The sequence below is a fragment of the Hakea prostrata genome, chromosome 11 (genome assembly GCF_041222555.1).
Source record: "Hakea prostrata isolate BN-2017 chromosome 11, UWA_Hpros_2, whole genome shotgun sequence".
Lineage (NCBI taxonomy): Eukaryota > Viridiplantae > Streptophyta > Magnoliopsida > Proteales > Proteaceae > Hakea > Hakea prostrata.
Window position 1 is genome coordinate 27,702,685 of NC_142610.1, and position 7,140 is coordinate 27,709,824.

The 7,140-nt window shown below is 39.0% G+C and overlaps 1 non-coding gene across 1 annotated transcript; it reads right to left on the reverse strand.

Annotated features, from left to right (window-relative positions):
- Positions 1–240: 240 nt before the first annotated feature.
- On the reverse strand, positions 241–347 carry LOC149001255 (small nucleolar RNA R71). Its single transcript, XR_016170892.1, has one exon. It is a non-coding gene; the product is annotated as a small nucleolar RNA R71 (small nucleolar RNA).
- Between the last annotated feature and the right edge of the window lie 6,793 nt (positions 348–7,140).

Sequence of the window (7,140 nt, forward strand, 5' to 3'; positions counted from 1 at the left end):
ATCTTTTTATGGACTTGCCAATGAAGAGCCATATAAGCACTTAGATGAGTTTTAGAGGTGTCCTCCACAGTTAAAATTCAAAACCTCTCAGTTGATGCTTTAAGGTTACTTCTTTTCCCATTCTCCCTTAAAGATAAAGCTAAGCATTGGCTTCATTTTTTGGACAATGTTAAAATTTCTACTTGGGCAGAAATGCAATAGGAGTTCCTTAAAAAGTTCTTCCCCATTGGCCGTACTAATAGCATTAGGAGAGAGATAATGAGTTTCTCCCAACAAGAAGGAGAACAATTTCATGAGGCCTGGGAAAGACTAAAAGAATTACTTAGAAAGTGCCTCCACCATGCTATTCCTAAATGGCAATTGGTTCAATGCTTTTATGATGGCCTTAGAGACCGATATAGGCAAATGGTTGATTCTTCTTGTGGTGGGACTTTCATGCACAAGAATGAGAATGAAGCATGGGAACCTTTTGAGACCCTTAGTGAAAACTCCGAACACCATGCTTCAGCAACTAGGACTGAGATTCCATCCATTGGGCAACCAAAGAAGAGTGGTCTCTATGAGATCAATCCTACCATTAAGATGAGCACCAAGGTTGACTTGCTAGCAAAGAAATTGGACCATCTCTTGTCATTAGGACAACAAACCCCATCTCCACTTCCTACAAGTTTCTCTCCACCAAATCAAATTGAAGCATGTGTTTTATGTTCTAGCCTATCCCATCATGTCACTAATTGCTGTTTGGCTACACAATACCTTGAGTTTGTTAAGGAGCATGCCCCTTTGGCCCAAGGAGTCTCTAAATTGGGCAATGACCCATATTCCAATACCTACAACCCAGGATGGCGAAACCACCCCAATTTTTCATGGCGAAACTCAATGCCCAATCCTTCTAATAAATACCTTATAGGCCACCTCCATTAAATCTGCACCAAAATGCCTATAGGAATGTGCAACCATCATCTCCACAACCCTCACATAATTCATCATTTGAGGATAAGGTACTAAAAGCACTTAGTGGATTAGAGCAAAACCTCAATTGTTGCATTCCCATTCTTAGTCCATTAACAAAATGGAAACCCAACTTGGTCAACTAGCTGATGCCATCAGTAGGAGGGAGGTTGGTCAGTTACCAAGTCAACCAATAGGTAACCCTAATCATCAAATTGGGTTTATGAAAGAACAAGTCCAAGCAGTCTCTATTGTGACACGCAGTGGGAAGGAATATTATGCACCTTTGCCTACTCCTAAGCCATTGCCCATTGATCTTGAGAGTCGAGAAGAGGTTGATTTGACCCATGAGACTGGCAATGATGCACACAAGCCTAGTAAAGAAACGCCACCTGTGAGTATTTCCCATCAATTTCCTTGTAAGGGGTTGCACATTCTGATTGTAGAGGGTCCTACTCCTAAATCTTACACTCCCAAAGCCCCCTTCCCTGAAGCTCTTGAGTCCTCAATTCCAGATTCTAGAAAGAATGCTAAGATGCAAGAGATGATTGATTTATTCCAACAAGTTCGTATCAATCTCCCACTATTAGATGCTATCAAGCAAATCCCAGCTTATGCTAAGTTTCTAAAATATTTATGCACCCAAAAGCGTAAGTTGAGAACTCAAACTCTTAAAACTGTGCACCTAATTGAACAAGTAAGCTCGGTAATTTCTAGCCAACTGCCCCCTAAACTTAAAGATCCAGGTACACCTTTAATTTCAAGTGTCATTGGAGATTTATCTATAAGTAAATCATTGCTTGATTTGGGAGCTAGTGTGAATATTTTACCTGGTTAAGTTTATCATAGGTTTGGTTTAGGAGATTTGAAATTCACTGATGTGATTCTACAATTGGCAGACCGCTCAATCAAACGATCCCGTGGGCTACTTGAAAACGTTTTGGTAACTGTTGAGGATCTATATTTTCCTGTTGATTTTTTATCCTAGATATGGACAATACAACTACCAATAAGTTACCACCAGTCATTCTTGGACGACCCTTCTTAGCCACTGCGAATGCTTGCATCAATTGTAGATCGGGTGTCATGGACATATCATTTGGCAATAAGAAACTTAGAGTCAACATCTTCAATGCATCCTTAAGCTCAAATAGGAATGAAGAGTGCTTTGCGATTAACTTTATTGATGAGGTAGTGGCTGATTATACTCCAAACATGTTTATTGATGATCCCCTGCAGTATTACTTGCCATTTGGGGAATCTAACCTAAATATTGAGGAAGTCAACAAATTGTTGGACTCTTCCACTTCTTTGGAGTAGTCACCATTCACATTTAGATTTGAGCCTCCACCTCCATTGGCTGCATCTCACTGAGTCTGGCTGAAGACTCTAAACTTAGCGCTTTATGGGAGGCAACCCATTTGTTTAAATGTTATTTCTTGTTCTTTTTCTTCTCTTTTCTTTATTTGTTGTTAGGTTTTACTGTTGCGTGCTCTATCATGATTTCAAACATCGGGTACACTCTTTCCTCTATTTGCTTCTATTATGTTTTTTTTATATATATATCTTGCATGCACTGAGGTCGTTGCATAATTTAAGTGTGTGAACTTGTTGATAGTTTGTAGAGCATTGTCACAAAGATAAAAAGTGCCCAATTTTTCTGGCTTTGGTAAGATAAATGTTTTAATTCCTTGCTTAGATACAAAATGAGAGTTTAAGTACTTTAGAAATCCCACCTGATGTAATGAACACCCTCTTGAGAGAATAGTAATGGGTTTTACATTTTGAGACTGAGGTTGAATTGGAAAACAGGAACTGTAAAACCCAGCCCTAACCTTGACCCGGAAACCTTGTTGTTTGTAGGTCCGATGACCCGAAGTAAAGTAAGAAGTCAGCTTTGGGCCATCCCAGTAGAGGACTTGGTGTCTGGCTTTGAATCCATGAAAGTTGATGATGAGGTTCTATTTATGGAAACTGAATCCTGATGAAGATCTAATTAGTTGATGGACTTGGAGTGCTCTCTATCTTGGTTTGAAGGCATTTCTACCTATTAGGTAAGTCACTTGACTTGTGTGCAAAACCCCTTTAGGATTGGATTTGATCTGGACCTTCAATTCCCTGTTTTGGCCTTCTTGTCGGCATTGGTGTCGACCGATTGGTCGATCTGGGCCGTCGACCAATCCACTCGACCAATGAGTGCTTGTCTTTGGCAATTAGGTTGTTCTTGCTCTATTTAAGTCCAATCTCGAGTCCACTTCGTATTTGCTGCCTCCAAACCCTCTGGAACGAACCAAAGACCTCTGCAAGTCATCTCTCTTGCATCCTTGGTGTTTTCTTGACGGATCTTCGTCGAAACTCTTCTTTTTGCATCAAAAGGTATGTCTACTCTCTCTTCTTCTCCTCCATCTTTGTTTTTCTTTCCTTTTTGAGTTGAGACAGTAGAAGAGATGCTGCATCCTCTGTTGCAAACATCTCTGAACATGTTCTCATGATCATCCTAAGGATTTAAGGCTAGAACAATGATCTTAACCATGATCATTGCAAGCTTTTGAAGGATTCATGATCAAACCATGATTTAATCTCTGTTAAACTTCTAATCTGAATTCTGATCTCTTTGGATCTTCTTTTGTTGATCATGTTAGTAGTAATTACTGTGTTTCTTTCCATGATCCATAATCTATAGATTTTTAGATGTTCTCTTCTACCATACTATGTGTTTTTCATGATGCATGATAGTTACATATATGGTAGGTTTTATTTCCTTATTTAGATTTATGCTTCTAAGCCTTATTCCATGAAGACCTATGTATGTTCTCATGTTTTCATTACCAAAAGCAATGATCCATCCTCCTATTGTTCTTGTCTTTGTTTTCTATTTCAAATTCATCAAGATCCATGTTTGAGTTAATTATGGTAACTTTTTGTTTCCTAATTTGGATCTTGATACCTTGAGTTGATTAGTGTTTTGAGGTCCCCTATATGTTAGAATACTACTGATGTAGTCTACCCCTTGATTAGTACCCTTTTGAACCACCAAATTCGGATTTCATATCTTAAAACTCTGATTTTATAGGCTACTGTCTGCATTGGTCGACTAATTGGTCGACTGGACCACTCGACCAATCCACTCGACCAATGAGTACAGCAACTCCAGATTTGGTCTGTTTCGGATGTTTTGATATCTTTGCTGTTAGGGATCTTTCCTAATATGTTGTATATACTTGTTTAGGACCTTCTTCTCAAGTTTGCCAAGATCTTACTTGATTTCTTAGGATTCCTTGCGAGTTATAAAAGGTAAGGATGGTTATTTCCTTAATTACATAGATAGCATGAATCTAGTTTCTATATTTGAATATCATTAATATGTTTCCTAAATTAGATTCTTACAATGATATACTACTGTTGCATAACTTTGATTACAGTAGCATTACTTATTCATATTGAATTGATTCATGTATGATTTACTTACCGATGTTATACAAGTGATTGTAATTACTGATTTCTTTCCATATATGAAGTTACCATATATGTGATGATATGAATTGATGCATGTGTATGCTTAAGTATGGTTTGGAAAGGAGAGGTGTCCTTTCGACACTTCTGTCCTTGGACTACTACGGGAATATTATGGGATGTTTCCCGGAGATGCCCTCTGGACACCTTCCTTAAGCTGTTGGATGACATATCTAGGATTGTCTAGTAGTGTTTGGCTAGGATGTCCTGTTATGTCGACCCTAATCGGAGGGGTATTGAGACCGAACGACCCGTGGTAGCAATGGGGATTCATGGGCGCTCAAGACCGGTAACCAACCCGTGAGAGGACAGGAATCACATTGTGGGGGCCATTTATTGGTAGGGTTGCATATGGTTAGACTTGGGCTCACGGGCGCTTAAGACCGGTAACCAACCCGTGAGAGGACGTGAGAGCTTCCCGTTTACCATATGTGGATGATCAATAGGGTTGATGAGTCCGTAGTCCGAGTTGGTTGGTGCCATAGGATACGCTGACTCTAGTGTGAAGGATACCGGAAAGGATCGTCAGGGACGAGGAATGGAAGTATCTGGATCTGACTTGATGTAACTAAGTAGAAGACTTGCATTTGGCTAGGTTTTACCCTGACATGCGCCAGTACTTATACCAAATGGTTGTGAGAGAGTGTGTTGACTTAACCCCCTGCCAAGGTTTGTCCTGAGGGATGAAGGACCCATTACCAAACGACTGCTCAAGACCGGTGAAATGATCCGTGAGAGAATCCAAGATATCTTAAATGGTTGAGGATGTGAGTGGACTTTCCTAAAGAAGTACGGTGCTATGGCTTAAAGCATGTCTGCCAATAGAGACCAGCATCCATAGAGTTAGATTCATTCATTCATTGTTTGTCTCATATCATATTGCATTTATGTTTGTTCTGGAATTCTGCCATTTATGTTATTATGGATTTTAACTGCCTTACTGAGTTTCTTTGAAACTCATTCCTTTATTGTACAATGTTGTTAGACTATCCTGCAGTCTTGAGTACTATGACGGTCCCTATGAAGAAGCGCAAGGCGAAGAGACATATCTCCAGGAAGGTGATTGCGGTTACCACAATTACTCTGAAGATCCCGCGAGTGGTTATGCTCCGTACGATGCTTAGTCCGACCATTGAGTGGAAGCGTCCTTGTGCTATTTATGAGATTTACACCTACAAGGATGTTGTCTATAAAGTGGAGAATAATTTAGTTACCCAATGTACTTGTTACTGGGATTAGATTTTTGTCTAGTTTATTCTTTAGAGCTACTTTTCCGCTGAATGTAAAGTGGGATTTTTGCTTCACTTTACTTATCTGATTGATACTCTGATTATATCTATTATTCTGATTCAGTTATGATTCATTCTTTCTTTATTGAATCTATGATTTATCTTCCGCACTCATGTTATGATTGTTCATGATTATGTTATTGTTTATGTGGGAGGTTGATCACTCGATACCTGATCTTCGGGCTGTGGATCACACTCTCGGGTATGCCAGATAGGGTACCGGCTGGGAGGGCGTGACAGGAACTCCAGGTAGTCCAAAAGGTTTGACCATTTAGTTATCTTGTATTGCCTTGTGCTTATGGTGACAAGTTGAGACCGATTTTAGACTATTTAAATGTGAAGTGAATTGAAGTATAATGTGAAAGAAAAAAAAAAAAAAAAAAAAAAAAAAAAAAGAATCTGCTAAAGTTGAAAGTTTAGACCTCCTTCTTAGTAACCAGGTCTCGGTGTCACCAACATCGTGCCTCGCGTCAAACAGTTGGGGTGTCTTTGGTCTAGTCTTGGCCTATAGCCTAGTCTGGCTTGAGAGCGGCTGACCCAACACTCATTACATAGGCCATCTAGAAAGCTTAAGAGGCAAGACATTGCACGGACTAGAACTGTGAGCATTAAAGAAAGAAGTGAAGTAATGTGCTTATAAAGATGAAATGTCTAAGAAGGTCAATATTGCTTAGATCTTGAGTTCTTGGTATTATTTGGTACCTAGTTTAGTCTTATCTCAGGGTGAACTGGTAGACTGAAAATAAAAGGAGACTTCTCGATTGAATTGTTTGCCTAGAGCTAGACTCAAGAGAGGGTGTAAAGACCTTAAGTGTGGGGGTGCCTATATTCCTTTAATCTTTAGTGGAGTGTCTTTGTCTTGGAATCTATCTTTTTACTCTTACTACTGCCAGAATAATTAAAAGAGCACTTAAGAAATTTGTGTGTATATTCTCTGCAAACACTCACGAGACACAACTCGTCCATTAGGGTAACCTAGGGGTTTAAAGGCTTGTTGCACATGCTAATTGCAACTGTGATTCCTACGAAAGTGAGTTAGGTTTTTCTTTCTTTATTTTCCGTATTACTTTTATTGTTTCATTTTGCTCGAGGACTAGCAAACACTCAAGTGTGGCGGTATTTGATAAGCATGCATTTACCATTATTTATTTGATTTAATTCCCCATACTTATTTAATTAAAGAGAGCTAATTGAGTATTTTTGTGTATTTTTTAGGAATAAGGAGATTTTGGTTATTAGAGATAATTTGGAGTAAAGTTGGCAAATATTTTAGATATTGGTGGATTTTAAATCATGGCATTCAATCTTGCTGCCCAAGAAATCATGAAAAGTGAGATCTTAGCCAAATTGGAAACAGATGGAGGTCTAAGGAACAAAATTGGTAATA